At 44.5% G+C, this 16,200-nt stretch overlaps 1 protein-coding gene across 1 annotated transcript in view; it reads left to right on the plus strand.

Annotated features, from left to right (window-relative positions):
• Positions 1-12,621, plus strand: part of CRADD (CARD and death domain containing adaptor protein) — a 56,093-nt gene extending 43,472 nt beyond the window's left edge. Inside the window, exon 5 of the mRNA XM_083365978.1 lies at positions 12,360-12,621. The gene's annotated coding sequence lies outside the window, so the exon portion shown is untranslated. The remainder of the gene's footprint in view (positions 1-12,359) is intronic.
• The last annotated feature ends 3,579 nt before the right edge of the window (positions 12,622-16,200 follow it).

A 16,200-nucleotide genomic window follows, 5' to 3' on the forward strand; every position in this document is an offset into this window, starting at 1 on the left:
GATAACACAGGAGCTTAAACATCTGACAGTAGTTTGTTAAAAGAACTGTGGTTTAATATATAATATGAAACAACAATAATCAGGGAGCATAGAGCAGGGCTTTTCATCCTTTTCACCAATTGTACCACTTTTAGGATATGGCAACATCTGAATACCACCAGTCGCCTAGCAAGGTGTCAAAAACTTGAATGACCAAAAAAAAAAGGAAAAAAGTGATGAAGTACAGGTAGCCCTTGACTTAAAACAGTTTGCTTAGTGACTGTTCAAAGTTACGATGGCACTGAAAAAAGTGCCCCCCAAGCCACAGCTGAGCAAGACACCTACTTGCCCGCCCGGCAGCGCTCTTCCTCCTGTCCGAGGTTTTCATTGTTGTGAGCATTTCTGTTGAGGATTGGCAGCAGGTGGGGGGTGTTTGGTTTTTATTCCCCCCATCTGCTGGATGGTTGCAGCAGGTTTTGGCCACTTCACATGACCCTAGGTCACTGACCATCATAAATGTGAATCAGTTGCCAAGCATCTGAATGTAAATCACAAGACCCTGGAGATGCTGCAACATTCCAGCTGATTGGTGCTTCTTCTGGGCTAAGCAGAAGAACCAGGAACAGCACCGAGCTCCAGCTGAAGCCTGGCACTGATCCTGGTGCTTCTGCCGAGCCCTGACAGCCCCAAAGAAGCACTGATCCTGGTGCTTCTGTTGAGCCCTGACAGCCCTGCAGCTCCAGCCGTCTCTCGCTCTGGCTTGTGCGGTGCTGCCCCCGGTTCAGATCATTCCCCTCCCCTGCTACCACTTTTCTAGGATGGTCGTGTACCACCTGCCAGGTGCCAATGTACCACAGGTGGTACCCGTACCACTGGTTGAAAAGCCCTGGCATAGAGAATACAAGAATACAATGTTCAAACAGTTGAAGTGAGCAAGCAGGTTCCAACTGCTATTTTCCTCAAACACAGGCTCTTAAAGGGATACTACCCCCAAATACTCTGCTGACTCATTATATATATCACTTCTACTGTTCAGCTACTAAATCATAATTACCTTGACAGTCTTCCCATTTAGAGCTGAACGGCTGCCAGTCCTAACACCTTTACCCAATTTTGATGCTTGTCTGAACTCAAAGGCTTTGTTAACATATTAGCCAAATTATTTTCAGAGGGAAAATGCTTTAATTTTATTAGTTTATTCTTTACTGCCTCTCTTACATTGCAATATTTGATATCCATAGGTTTATTTATTTATTTATTATTTGGATTTATATACCGCCCCTCTCCCAAGGGACTCGGGGCGGTGTACAGGGCAATTAAACACTATAAACAACACATAATATACAAAAATTAAAATAAAATTAAACCAATAGCCCTAAACAGTAAAACACATTCTAAAATTTAAAATTTTTAAAATTTAAGATCTAAAATCCCAGTCCCTCAGTCTAGGCCGGCAAGTTCAAATAGCCAGGTCTTCAGGTCGCGGCGGAAGGAGCGAAGGTCGGGAGCCATCCGGAGCTCAACAGGGAGCTGATTCCAGAGGGCAGGCATGCCCACAGAGAAGGCCTTCCCCCTGGGGGCCGCCAGCCGACATTCCCTGACCGACGGCACCCTGAGGAGGCCCTCTCTGTGGGAGCGCACAGGATGATGGGAAGTTAATGCTGGCAAAAGGTACTCCCGTAAATAACCTGGACCCATGCCATTTAGGGCTTTATAGGTCATCACCAGCACCTTGAATCTCCTGCTTCTGACACGTCCTCCTGTTGCCATTGTTATACATGCAACATTATCTTCCCATACTGATATAGCCCCTTTTCTGTCAATATTTACATCTTTCAGTAGTTGTACATATCAAGTTAGCTCTGAACACACCTCTGACAATGCTATAAATTCAGCTTCTGCAGTTGAGAGTGCCACTGAGGATTGTTTTGTAGATTTCCATCCAATTACATTGCCGGCAAGTAATATTACAAAACCTGTGTTTGATTTTCTATCATTCATATTGTTTGCCCAGTCACTGTCTACATAGCATTGCATCGATAGGTTATTATTATTTTTTAATCCCATTTATATCCCACCCTTCTCCGAAGACTCAGGGCGGCTTACAATCTAAGAAGCACAAATCAATGTGCTTAGCAGTAGCCTTCATTCTATGTATATGCCTGCTTATTAGCGCTTTCACACACACCCCAGCGGCATTTTTACAAAATCAGTTTATTGCCCCCAACAATCTGGGTCCTTGGTATTTGATGCTCTTATCCATAAACCTAGGTCCATTGTTCCTTTTAAGTATCGTAATACCCTTTTTATCCAGTGTTGTTTTGGTGCTGACGTGTGCCTACTCAAAATGCTAACTGCATTGATTATATCAGGCCGTGACCGCTAGGATAAAAATAATAAACTACCAATCACTGATTGATATTTCTCTTTATCATATTCTGTGTCATTTTTTATCTCATTATTCTGGAAGCCTAAAACCATAGGAGTAGATGCATTATTACATTCAAGAATGTCATGCTTCTTCAATAGCTGTTTTATTTTTTTGTTTGGCTTTATCTCCTAGGCTTTTTAATTTAAACATCTTTTCCAATTGTCTGGCAAAAGAGTGGGCCTGTGAATGATGTTTTGTAACTACACATATATCATCTACATAGGCCAACAGCAAGCGTTCTGCACCCTCATATAGCGCAGTGTATAAACGGGGATCTGCTTTACTGCTTTTAAATCCTAATTTCTTTAGAGCAGTGTCTAGGCACTGATTCCAGTTCCTAGCTGAATGTTTTAATCCATAGATGGCTTTCTTCAATTTGTATGCATATCCAGGTTGCTTTGTTTCATATCCTGGAGCTTGTGTCATATATATCTCCTCTTCCAATCCAGCATTTAAATATGCAGTGGAGATATTATAATGGTATATATGACATAATCACATGCAGCAGCTAAAGCTAATGCTAACCTTATTGTTTCACTCTTAACTGTTGGTGCAAACACCTTATCATAATGAACATTTTTTCTTTGTGTGAATCCCTGTGCTGCCAATCTTGCCTTGTATTGCAGTTCATTATTTTATAACACCTTTTTATATACCCACTTACATCCCATGGTCTGTTTTCCTTCTGGTAGATTCCATTTCCTTGTCCATGTCCTCTTTCCAGTAGCCACTTGTGCGTGTTTTTCTTCATTGCTGCCAGGGTAAATAACGACCCATCTTTAGTTCGTTGCGTAGTTCTATATCCTTGTCTTGCTGTACCTCTGTTTTTCCTCACTGGACAGTGTCTTTGGAGATGTTCTGTAGAACCACACACGTGGCAACGTTTTACAGTGCAAATGGTCTCAGCTCCTCTTTTTTCTTTCTCTGATGTTGCTGTCATAGGTCTGGTTTGAGCATTTTCTCCTCCCATTCCTTGATGCCTATCCAACTGTTTCTGTTCTTTCTCCAGTAACCCACCAGTTAAATATCTCATGGTTAAATCCTGTTCATTCATGGATTCTAAACTTGTTACTAGAACGTCCCATGAATATGAACTGAGCACCATACATACTTTGTGTGCCTCAGTAAAGGTCATTCCTCTTTCTTCTAATTCTAGGAATGTTTTTCTCATGTCCTGCAAATGCTTAGACATGCTGTCTCCCTGTTTAAGTTATGCTTTATACAGTCTCCTTGTCAACATTACTTTGCTGCCTGCAGTCTTTCTTATACTGTATACACACTATGCAAAACCTCCCAGCACTCTTTTGCAGATTGGAGATATATCAGTTTGTTATCCTCCAAACTCAGGATAATGTTAGCTAATGCTTTCTCATTTTTCCTTTGGTTCCCTTCATCCAGTTCTGTTGGAGGATTAGTAACTATTATCCACAGCTCCTCTCTTCGTAGATACATTTCCATTTTTAAACTCCAGGAGAGGTAGTTCATTTCATTCAGCCGGGATACCACAAAGCCTCCTCCCATAATATTGACAGAGGCCATTTTTTGACTTCTACCTTGTATAACTACAAACCGCACTCAAAACCACAATGCCCAGTTCCTCTGACTCTGGTCAGGTTTTCTCTTGGCTTTCCTTCACTGTGTTTTTACTTCACACTGGGCTTTTCTTCGTTCTGGGCCCATAACCTGTTTAAAATATAAATTATCGCAGCCTTTTTCTTATTTTCTTCTTGTGATAACACAGAAGCATAAACATCTGACAGTGGTTTGTCAAAAGAACTGTGGTTTAATATACAATATGAAACAACAATAATCAGGGAGCATATAGAATACAAGGTAGTTATATTCAAACGGTTGAAGTGAGCAAGCAGGTTCCAACTGTTATTCTCCTCAGACACAGTCTCTTAAAGGGATGCTACCCCCAAATACTCTGCTGACTCATTCTCTATATATCACTTTGCCGGTCAGCTACTAAATCATAATTACCTTGACACTGTGCACCAAAGATGCAAACACTTAATTCTTCAGTGCCTCAAGGGACCCCAAGGAAGTACTATTCGTAGATAGAACATTAAGGGGAGGGCCTTGGTAGTCTCTGAGCTTGGTTGTTTTCTTGTAGATGTTTCATTACCCAAACTAGGTAACATCATCAGCGCTAGACTATTAGAAGAAAATTAAGGGTTTACTCATTTGATCCCAGCCATTGAAGTAAACATGCAAGGAGGTTCCATGAAGAGTGAATACCTAACTAACCAAAGAAAAAAATAGGAAAGAAAATAAACTACTATGAGAAATGAAGTCAAGAAAGTTTCAGCTTATAGATCAATCAATCTGTTTATTACAGCCTTAAGGCCAGACACAATCAAAATATATAACAGCAGGAACAATCTTACATCCATATTTACAGGATATAAAACCACCAAACAATCAGTATGATACAATCCAAAATTCTCAAAATAAAACATCATATTAAAATTTTTCAGACCTTAATAATGGTGCGACATATTGTGCAGATGGTAGCACAAAACTGGGCAACCTGAACTGATATTTTTGGATCCTTATCCAAAAGTAGTAGCATTAAATAAAATTCATATCAATGAAGCAGCATATGGCTTAGAGTTTCTATAGAGCCATCACCACATGGACACAATCGAAGGTGCATAGGCGTGCCCTTAAACCGCCCAAAGAGGACTGCCGAGGGCAATGCATCCAGCCTGGCTAAGGTGAAAGCTTTACGAAATTTCAAAATTGTGATGGAAAATAGATAAAAAGCTGGGAAGAATCCTTCTGGGAGCAAGTGACAAATGTTGGAGTGTGCCACCTTACTTAGATTTGTTTGGAGATCAATATCCCAGATTCGTTGTTTCAAGGCAGTTCTAGCATTATCAAATCCTAATGAACACAGACTTTCCATAGAAAAGCCCAGTGACTTAATTTTATCTAGGGAAGAAGCAGATGTTTATTCACAATGAAAATATTCCCAAAGTTGCAAGGAATTGTCTTTGTGCAATACAATAGAAGTATGGTAGAATCAGCCCAAGGAGCTGTAATGATATAGACGCAGGGATAACTTTGTGTATTAAGATTTAGATCAAGGCAAAAACATTTGAAAACATTCACACTAATATGAAAAAAATCACAATCTCCAGACTTCATCTATTCAAAAAGCAATAGAATAAGCATCTGAAGAAAGAAGAGAACCTAAATCTGCATAGGAATCAAAATATTGCCAATAGGAATCAAAATATTGCCAAGCATCTGAAAAAGCAAACATGATATGAAGAAAAGGAGAGGGAAGGGGTGTTAAAAAGTATAAAATTGGCCTAAAATGGGTCTTGATTTAATCCACGTGGACTATATTTAGCTGGGACAAGCATATGATTCACTAGAAAAAAAGGAAGTAGAAATATGTAGACAAAATGGCTGAATGGAATCAAAGAGATCACCACATGTCTTGAATGAACTAGAAGTTATTCCTAAACATGTTAAAATGATGAGCATTTGCCAGTAGTAATAGAGCTTAACTTGATATCACATAACTACAGATTTATTATCTGGAGACTTTTTTATGAAATGAATGCTTGGCAGTACAGTTCACGCACTCTTATTATAGCAATACCATGTACATTTACACATTTGAAGGGAGTTACTTCTAAACAAATATATATAAGGCTGCAGTCTCAATGAAGCAGAGTCACTGAAAGAAGATGGGATAGATATTATTCTACATGGAAAAAGTTAAGGAGGAAATTGTATAAGAAATTTATTTTTTCTGTGAAGCAACAGGGAACTCTTTAGCAAAAGTCTTCCCCCCTGCCCCCGACCATAGTATCAGGACATGCCCCTATCTTTTCATACTATTGTTTTTGAATTGATTAACTTACATTGTGAACAGATTATTAAAATGCAGCTGGAAATTCAGAGAGGACAATTTCCCTTTAGTAGAGTTCCCATCTTGTCCTGCCTCATAGTTTCTGATCTTTACTCTTAGGTTCAGCATTTTTTTGGTCATGAACAGAAGGACTATTTTTAAAATGCCCCACCCAGCAGGTGGCTAGATTTTAAATTTTATTCTCTGCAAAAACAACAGTGAATTCCTAAGAGCAAGGAGATGGTGATGGCATTTATTTGATGCTATTTTATATGCCATCTGATTGGTCAGTGGAGAAAAGGCTGAGAAGTTCTCACTATTGATGTGACAGTGGCATTGAGGACATTTGTGGGACTACTTGAAAAATGGATTTCTCTTGCAGTTTACTGTGGAACAATCCTACTCTGACAATAATACTAATTTTTCCTCTTAGCTCCACCACTTTGTTCTTATTTCTTCCTTGGCAAGCTTTAAGTAGCATCATTAGCTATAAAAGTGGCATTTTTCTCTTATTCCAGCAGCATTCATAGTACCGCCAAAAGGTTTCCCACAACACATTTTTCCACAGCACAATGTGCAGAAAAGTATGTTGAACCTTTGTTCTTGTTTGCTGGTTTCTCTACATTTCTCAGTTCCTATATTTCTTAGTTTCAATCCCTTCCCCTAGAGCAGACATGTCAAACACAAGGCCCGGGGGCCACATCTGGCCCATGAAGTGGTTTCATGTGGCCTGTGAAGCCATCCTGGAAACTGAGGGAACGGCCCCCACTGCCTTGGCCCTGGCCCAGAGACCCTCCTTCTTCCAGAGACCCTCAGATCTGTCCCACTCCTGCCCAGGCCCCCCATAGGCACCCTTGATGCGAACGATGTAGAGCTGGCCATGCCCACCCAGTAGGCCACGCCCACCCTGGCCATACCCACCTGGCCCCCTGAGGGCAGCCGCAATGCTGATGCGGCCCTCAATAAAATTGAGTTTGACACCCCTGCCCTAGAGAAAATACCTGATTACTCAGCAGCTATTCAGTTTCAGTTACCCATTTCTGCATAAAGTAGTCAGTTTTATAGACCTTATAGTGTTTGTCTGCAACCTCTCTAGACTATTCCAGTCCTGGCATCTTCCCATATATATTTCACTTCCTTTTTAAAAAAGATGGGAGATGCCCAAAATAGCTATGTGTCAACTATCCCACTAGGTGAGATAGCAAAAGAAACTCCTGGGACATTTTTTTTACCAAAAGTATAATTTTACTGAAGATTCCATGTGGTTGCAAAAGTAGAAAAGCAAGTTCTAATGATTTCATGTGTAAATAGCATAGGAAAACTTTCTCTTTTCTCCCTGGACATCCCATTGTCCATTGTCCACCAATCATTTGCACTCTCTTTGTTTTGGGAAAGATCTGTCTGCCTCGGAATACCCTAGCTGGCGACCTTGAGGTGTTGGGTCTGTCTCAGGCTGACAGTCAGCACACTTGCACTCCAAATTTCCCTCCCAAACCTTCCTTACATTCCAATGCCTTCCCTCCCCCCTCCCGTTACAGTTGTCTGATTGCAAGTGGGGCTGTGTAGCGAGTCAATCATGACACCTTGAGAGGAAGGCTGACAAACCAGGCTAGAAAAGCAATCCTGTAATCAAACCCATCCAGTCTTACTGTGATGCACAGCAGTAAATGGATGGTTTCCCCATTGATCTATTGATGCTTATGAAAGATGGCAGCTAAGCCAATGGAGAAAACCAATATCATGCCTCAAATGAGTGGAACACTGCCAAATCAGTACAACAACATTCAGCCACAACGCAGAAGCAACAAAGGCAATCAAAATAAGAAAGCAATTTGCAATGTGGGCAGCAAGTTTTACACTGGGACTATTTTGTGATGAACTCAAGGATCAGTAGATAAGACTTCGAGCCAATAGTGGGAAAAAGCTATTATAAATAAGTAATAGCTATGCGGAAGTACTCATAAGATATTGGCTGTACGTGCTTTTAGTCTGACCATCCTTCCTTCCTTCCTTGCTAAATACAGCCATTTACATTATTGTATTCTGAACTTAAACATCAATTATTTACTAGATGTGTTTATGATCTTAGCTTTAGGCAATTTAGTGTATGTTGGCAACAACAAAGCAAGTTGTTGCTGCTGCTATGCTGCCAAAACAGAAAGAGAACTTGAGGCATATTCTTCTGCACAGGCCAAATGCTACAGATTATCTGTTGTTTAAGATTATTATGTCTCTAAATCAGAAAGATTTAGACAGAGGTTGTAAGTATTGGGTGGAATGAGGAACAAGATCTGTTCTGATCTGTCAGTCAACACTCTTTTTCCAGAAGATGACCTATTGAACATTTCCAGGAATAGCTGTGCCAAGCTTGTCAATCGCTTTCTTGGAAATACACTCAAGAAAAATGGCTTTAGGCCAACAGTGATGGAAAGAAATCCTGGACTGGATTGAAATGTGACAATAAAAAAGCTGATATGTTGATGTTTGGAACGATGAGAGGATTAATAATTTTCTTAAGAATAGGATGTGTTTTTCAAATTCTTTTCATAGAAAGATCATAATTACTACCTATGATAAGAAGAAATGCCATACCTCTTATCTCACACTGTTGCTTTTTATATTCCATGAAGGAATATAAAATATAATATAATATACAGTGGGTGGAGGAGGAAAGAAAGAAACATTTTATTCCCAGCATTGTTATTGCCATCACAAATTTAGGAAAACAGCATCTTTGGCTATTTAATTCAGTATGAAAAATATTGGACATGGTTTCACCATCAATGACTTAAGATTTATTATGCTGCTTTAATCAGGTTGCAATTTTTAAACTTTTTAAAATGTTTTTTCCTATTGAATCAGCTTAATAGCCTTACATTTTTTGTCTTTATTCTTAATTATTCTGAAAGCAATATTTTTAATTGCTAAATTTATTATTTCTGTTATTAGTATCAGTTGCCTTAACCTCCCAGATGAAAAGACAATATGTGTGTATGTGTATGTTTGTGTGAATATAACTTACTTTGAGGCAATTATTGAATCAAGTTAGAGCAGAGGTCCCTAAAGCTCCAGCTGGTACAGAATGCAGCCGCGAGAGTTGTCTTGGGAGTCTCCCGGTACTCCCATGTTACACCTTTGTTCCGCGAGCTGCATTGGCTGCCAGTTGTCTTCCGGGTGAGGTTCACAGTTTTGGTAATGGTTTTTAAAGCCCTACATGGCATGGGTCCGGAGTACCTCGGGGATCACCTGCTGCCGGCGTCAACTTCCCTCCGCCCTGTGCGTTCCCACAGAGAGGGCCTCCTCAGGGTGCCACCGGTCAGAGAATGTCGGCTGGTGGCCCCCAGGGGGAGGGCCTTCTCTGTGGGCGCCCCGGCTTTATGGAATCAGCTGCCGGTTGAGCTCCGGATGGCACCTGACCTTCGCTCCTTCCGACGCGACTTGAAGACCTACCTATTTGAACAAGCCAGCCTGGCCTGATGGGGGATGCGTTGGGGTTTTTTATTGGGGATTTTTTATATTTTTCTACTGTTTTTAGTGCGGGCTCGTATTTAATTCTCTTTTTAATTTTTGTATTTTGTATTTTTATATATGCCCTGTTCACCGCCCTGAGTCCTTCAGGAGAAGGGCGGTATACAAATATAACAAACTTAAACTTAAACTTAAATCCCAGACCCTGGCCCACTACCGGGCCTTCAGCCATTTGGAACTGGGCTGCGGAAGTGGCAGGCGAGTGCACTCGTGCAAATGGAGCTAGGTGCATGTGCACGCTGGCTCACCGCTTTTGCGGAACCATCCCCTCTACCCACCCCCCCCCCACTGGTCTGCAAAGCCGGAAAGGTTGGGGAACACTGAGTTAGAGGAAAACAGTAAAAATCCAAAAAACATTCTGATAGTTGACACAAAGTGCAATGATGAAATATATTCAGTATTAATTAGTAGTGTAGAGAAAAGCAACACATACCCAATTTATATTATATCCTTTTCAAAAATCTTGGATATATTCAAATGACTGATAAGCAATTGTTTTATGCTAATTGTTTTTACCTTGCATTAAAGGTTCATATTAGTTTTTATGGAAGCAAAAATAAAGGAGAAAGGAGGAAAACAAAACCAGGCAAATTACTACATACTTCCAAATAAAAACACAGAGTAATACAGTCACCTTAATCAGGAGAACTTCAAGTCACATCATTCACTGCTAATGAAGTTAACACTTAACACATCTAGAAAGCACCTTCCTGGGAACAGTTGCCCAATCAGACATCGAATTATACACCAAAGCAAGATAATTGTTACAATTACCAATAATAATTCATATTTATATGAATTATTTATATAAATCCTTCACTTCCTAAAATGGGGTAAAAGTTAAAAAGTGACAAGAAAAAAAATAACTTCTGGATTTCTTCAGTACAGATAAAAATATATAGTAGAATATATAGTATTACTTGAAATTAAAACAAAACCACAAAAACATCATATAAAAATATACAATCAAAATAACATTAGAATTATATAACAAAATAGTCTCTTTTTTTAGCTTCTAACTTTCCCCATTTTGTTCCTCTCCCCCCCCCCTTTTGGTTATTTTGTACTTTATCTCTCTTTGAAACATAATAATGTTGATTTTTAAAAAACTGAATCCATTATTACCTGTAGCCTTTGGTGTATGCATATGTGTGCCATCTTTTATTTGTTTTTGAAATAATACACTGGTCCAGTGTATGCCATATTTTTTATTTCACCCTGTGCAACTGTGTACCTATGCAGTAAACTAACACTTGTCCTCAATTCCCCTGTATACTTCACTGTGAGCAGGGCAGCCCCCAAGATTTGGAGCTTCATCTAAAGTTATCTGCTTTTGCAACATGAATAGCGTAAGGTTATGTCCTTTGGAGAACCCAACCATGCAAATGAACTTTTAAAAGAATTTCTGCAACACAACACAAGTCCCCCTCCAAAAGAAAATAACGTTGTTCTTTCTTCAGTCCTGCTCTGGAAGGATGAATCCAGGAGAGCTTTTTCTGATGGCTTCCACTCATAAGCAGTGGATTGCAAACTTTTTTAATAATAATAATAATAATAATAATAATAATAATAATAATAATGTTGGAAGGGACCTTGGAGGTCATCTAGTCCAACCCCCTGCTCAGGCAGGAAACCCTATACCATTTCAGAGAAATGGCTGTCCAATCTCTTCTTAAAAACTTCCAGTGTTGGAGCATTCACCACTTCTGGAGGCAGGTCGTTCCACTGGTTAATTGTTCTAACTGTCAGGAAGTTTCTCCTTAGTTCTAGGTTGCTTCTCTCCTTGACTAGTTTCCATCCGTTGCTTCGTGTCCTGCCTTCGAGTGCTTTGTAAAATTCAGTGGAGAACAGTGTCAGAAAAGCCATAATTGAGAAGCCAGTGTGTCAGTGTGTCATTTTCCTTATTATATTTCTTAATAGTAATCACTCTGTAACAGGATGAGATGATCAGAGACAGAGAAAATGAAAAGTTTGGCTATTCTTGGGAAAGGAGAATTAAAGGCAGGATTAAAGTTTACCAAATGTTTAGCTGAAAGAGCTTTGCAATTCCTCCTCGAATGCACTAAAACCAATTAAATGATTTCAAACTAACAATGGTGAAGAGCCTGAATAATTGGTTCTTTTGAAAAACTAGCATAACCTGTTATAACTGAGGAGCTGGAAGGCAGGAGAAGTTAAAAGTTATCTCACCCTACAGGTTATGGAAAAGGTAAGCAAGATATGATTGACATATTTTGTATCCTAATGAAATCTGGAAAGTTGCAGTGGCATTTTTAATATATCATAGTTTCTAAACCGATGTTCCCTTACCTGGTGTAGGTAAAGAATTTCCACTATTTCATTTATTATTAATTCACTGTAGATTTTATTCTCTATTTTCACTATTTCCACTATTTCATTTATTATTAATTTATTGTAGATTTTATTCTCTATTTTCACTATTTCCACTATTTCATTTATTATTAATTTATTGTAGATTTTATTCTCTATTTTCACTGTTTCCACTATTTCATTTATTATTAATTTATTGTAGATTGTATTCTCTATTTTCAGACACTTATATCTCCCAAAGCAACTTACTTCAATTACAAAAGCGAGACAGACTCTGACTCCATCTTCGCATTCATGTTGCTAAAAAGAGAAGGCATTCAAGAGATGGAGAATGGAGGAAAGGGGAGTGCCAATTAACTTGGTTTCCAGATTGATGGGGAGAGTCAAGGGTGCCGTCCTTCAATCTTTCACTTACTGGCCAGTTCACCTGGGATTTCTGGGAATGTAATCTGGTCTACACTGGAATTCTGAATGTCACTTCGGTTGTAACTGTCGGGCCGAGCACGCCCGACATCCGGACGGGCCGCGGGGTGGCTCACCAGGCCGCCAGGCCCCCTCCGAGCACCCCGTCAGGCCCCGAAGGCATTCGGCCCTCCCTGGCACTCCGGAAGCAACCCGTCGGGCCCCGGAGCCTCCTGCCGGCGGCCGTCGTCTCTCGGAGGGCCAGGACAGCATCCGACCCTCCCCAGCGCTCCGGAAACGCCCCGTCAGGCCCCGAAGCCTCCCGCCGGCGGCCGTCGTCTACCGGAGGGCCGGGACGGCACACGGCCCTCCCCAGCACTCCGGAAACACCCTGTCAGGCCCCGAAGCCTCCCGCCGTCGCCCGTCGTCATCCGGAGGCCCGGGCCAGCACGCAGCCCTTCCCAGCGACCCGGTAACCGCCCGGAGCAACGTACCAGGCCGCAGGGTCGTTCACAGGCCTCCTCGTCCCGTCGCCATGCTGCCAGCTTCCAGCGACGGTTGGCCACGCCCACGCTGCTCCAACGGATCGGGAACAGGGACAGGGAGAAGAACGGCGCAGCGGCGGGCCGCCTGTCAGCTGGGGAGGCCGCGGACCAGCCAGCCGGGCTCCAGAAGCTACTTACAGGCCGGGAAAGGGCCGTGCAAAGAACGAGGCGGTGGCTGCCCGGCGCCCGAGCCGCAGGGCACGAATGAGTGCCTGGGTGGGTCAGGGGGTGCTGGAGACAACCGGTGGGCCGGGAAGGGATTTAGTGAGCAGCTCGCGGCGTTCTGGGGTGGTGCGGGGAACGTAGAGTCAAGGCAGAACTCCGGGGAAAAGGAGGGAGGGTTAGGCTGGGGAATAACTTACCGGCTGCATTGGTGGTGGGACGGGAGCCAAAAGGAGGGAACCATGGGAGGTGGGGTTTAAGTAGGGTGGGGGCGTGGTGCTGTAATTAAGGGTGTGGTGGTGGGAGTTAGCCTTGTTGGTTATTTAACAGCGTTGACTGTGCTGTAAAGTCAACGCTGACTTCATTTGTCTTTGAGCGAACGTTTATGCGGATAATAAACACAGCTTGGAAGAACCAGCTCCCGTTCCGGTTTCTCTCTTTGGGCGATTCGTCGGACGGGGCCTGATAGTAAGTCAGCGTTCCTTTATCTTTGCGGGGAGCTTTTCCCTCAGAAGTTGCCATGGCAGAGGGCACGGAGGATGCTGCACCACTGGCCGAGGGGCAGGAGGAAGCTGGAGCAGCGGCTGGGCTCTTGGAGTCGGTGGAAGTGGGGGAGGAGGCGGTGCCCTCGGTGCGGCGGAAGGAAAAACCCCCTCCACTCGAAGGCCCTGGTCCGGGGCTTCAGGAGGCTGCAGTGCGGGGTCGCAACAGTGATCGGTGGACGTATTCTGATGGGGATCATCGAGGACTCGGCCAAGGCCTGATGAACCGGCCTAAAGGTGCGTCTACTGAGTGGAGGGAGCGGTGTTTCATGGAGGACAGCAGTGAAGAATGGAGTTACTCCACCGTTCCGGGCAACCGTACTATGGAGGTTCTCAGAGAGCGGTTTGGGGAAGTGAGGGGTCGGGAGCCTGGGCTTTGGTCTGCTCCAGAAGAGTCTGATCAGGGGCAGTGGTCCCTCTCAGGTGGTCTTGCTCGACGGTCTAGCCCACCCCGCTTTCGAATGGACAGCCCAAGGTACCAGGGAGCAGCTCGCCAGCCTGAGGTTCCCAGAGGTCCCGGGGTTTCGGCTCCCATTACGGCGGTACCGGGCGGCACGACTTCCTGGGACAGCGTAACCGGAAGACCAAGACAGCAGCCGTTACGACCAGATGGGGGGGTCCCAGCCCAGGGGATGCCGTTGGGTCCTTGGGGTCAAGGGCTGGCGTGGGGTCCTCCGCCCCTGACCGTGGTCTATGACGGTCATCCAGATCGCCTGGCAATGTTTTTGGGGCAGGTGATTAATCACATGGACCAATACGGCCCGGCCTATGCGTCCCAGTGGGCGATGGTGGTGGCTGTCACAGCGTGTCTACAAGGGGAGGCTGCAGCCTGGGCGGCTGACCTATACGGCGATCATGCCCGTGAGCTCGGGGACCTTGGTCTTTTCCTGGAGGCTTTACGCGCTCGTTTTGAGGATATCTCACGGGTGCTCCGTGCCGAGGCCGAAGTGTTGGATCTGCGCCAACAAGGAAGACCGGCCGTACGTTACGTTGGGGAGTTCCGGAAGGTGGCCGGGAGGCTACGATCATGGCCTGAACGCCTTCTTGTGCACCACTTTAAGGCTGGACTGGATGGTGCTTTGCGACGAGCTTGTGTGGTAAGAGGGGTTCCGGCCCGTCTGCAGGACTGGTTCCGGGTGGCTATTGAGCTGGACATTGGCTTGCAGGATACTCGAGGAAGGTCTGAGGGGGTGACCGGGGGCCGGCGGCCGGCTGAAAAGGTGAAGGTGGAGGAGCGGCCCGGCTTGCCGATGGCCAAGGCCAACCCTGTACCACCACCACGTCCGGGTATTAGGTGTTTCCGATGTGACCAGCCGGGTCACCGGGCGGCTGAATGCCCGCTCCCGCCAGCCCGGATGGTTCCTCCAGCGACTTCGACACGGGCTTTGCCTGCTAGGAAGACCTCGGAGCGGTCCCGAACTGCATATCAAGCCGCTGACGACAGCCGTCGGGACACGACACCTCCTTTGGCAACCGGCCCCGTAACTACCCAGACCGTGCCGACGGGAGACCTTGAGGATCTGGAGCTGGAGGACGACCCGATGGTAAGCGCTCCGGTATGCCCTTTTGTGTTCCCCGTGGTATTGGTGAGTCCTGTATCTGGGCAAAGGCGGGCGGTCAGGGCTTTGGTCGATTCGGGGAGCACCCGGTGTCTTATCAACCGGAAAACGGTGGCTGCAGTCGGTATCCGGTTGCAACGACTGGTAACCCCTCTGCGTTTCCAACAAGTGGATGGGTCGCTCCTTGGGGGGGCTCCTATCACCCACGTCACCGAACCCGTCCGGCTGGAATTGGGGGCCCACTGGGAGGTTTTGCGTTTCGTTGTGGTGCCCTCTATGACTGAAGCTCTTATTCTGGGCCTTACGTGGCTTGATAAATGGGGCCCCACGATTTGGTGGGAGGGGGGTAGTCGTCATCTTCGGGTGAGTCTGGGTCCCGAGCCCCCTCTCCACCATTCCTTCCTGGGGCCGGAGGACACGGGGATGCGGGAGAAGGTTTGCGGGGTCACGGATGATTCAAAGGTGCACGTACCCCGGGACTACTCGGATTTAATGGACGTCTTCGATGAGCGGGAGTGCGATTTGTTACCACCCCATCGGCCGACGGATTGTGCTATTGAGTTCGAACCTGGGGCCAGACTACCTAAACCCCGTATGTACGCCATGTCTCCAAAAGAGATGCAGGAGTTACGGCGGTACATAGATAAGAACTTGGAAAGAGGGTTTATTCAACCAGCACGATCCCGGGTGGCGGCGCCAGTTCTTTTTCGTGAAAAGAAGGATGGGGGCTTACGTTTATGTGTGGACTACCGGGGGGTTAATGCGGTGTGCGTGGAGCACCTCTATCCCCTCCCTTTGATGAAGGACATGCTGGCCCATTTGGCGACAGGCCGGGTATTCACCAAGTTGGACC

Source organism: Vipera ursinii (genome assembly GCF_947247035.1).
Source record: "Vipera ursinii genome assembly, chromosome: 6".
NCBI lineage: Eukaryota > Metazoa > Chordata > Lepidosauria > Squamata > Viperidae > Vipera > Vipera ursinii.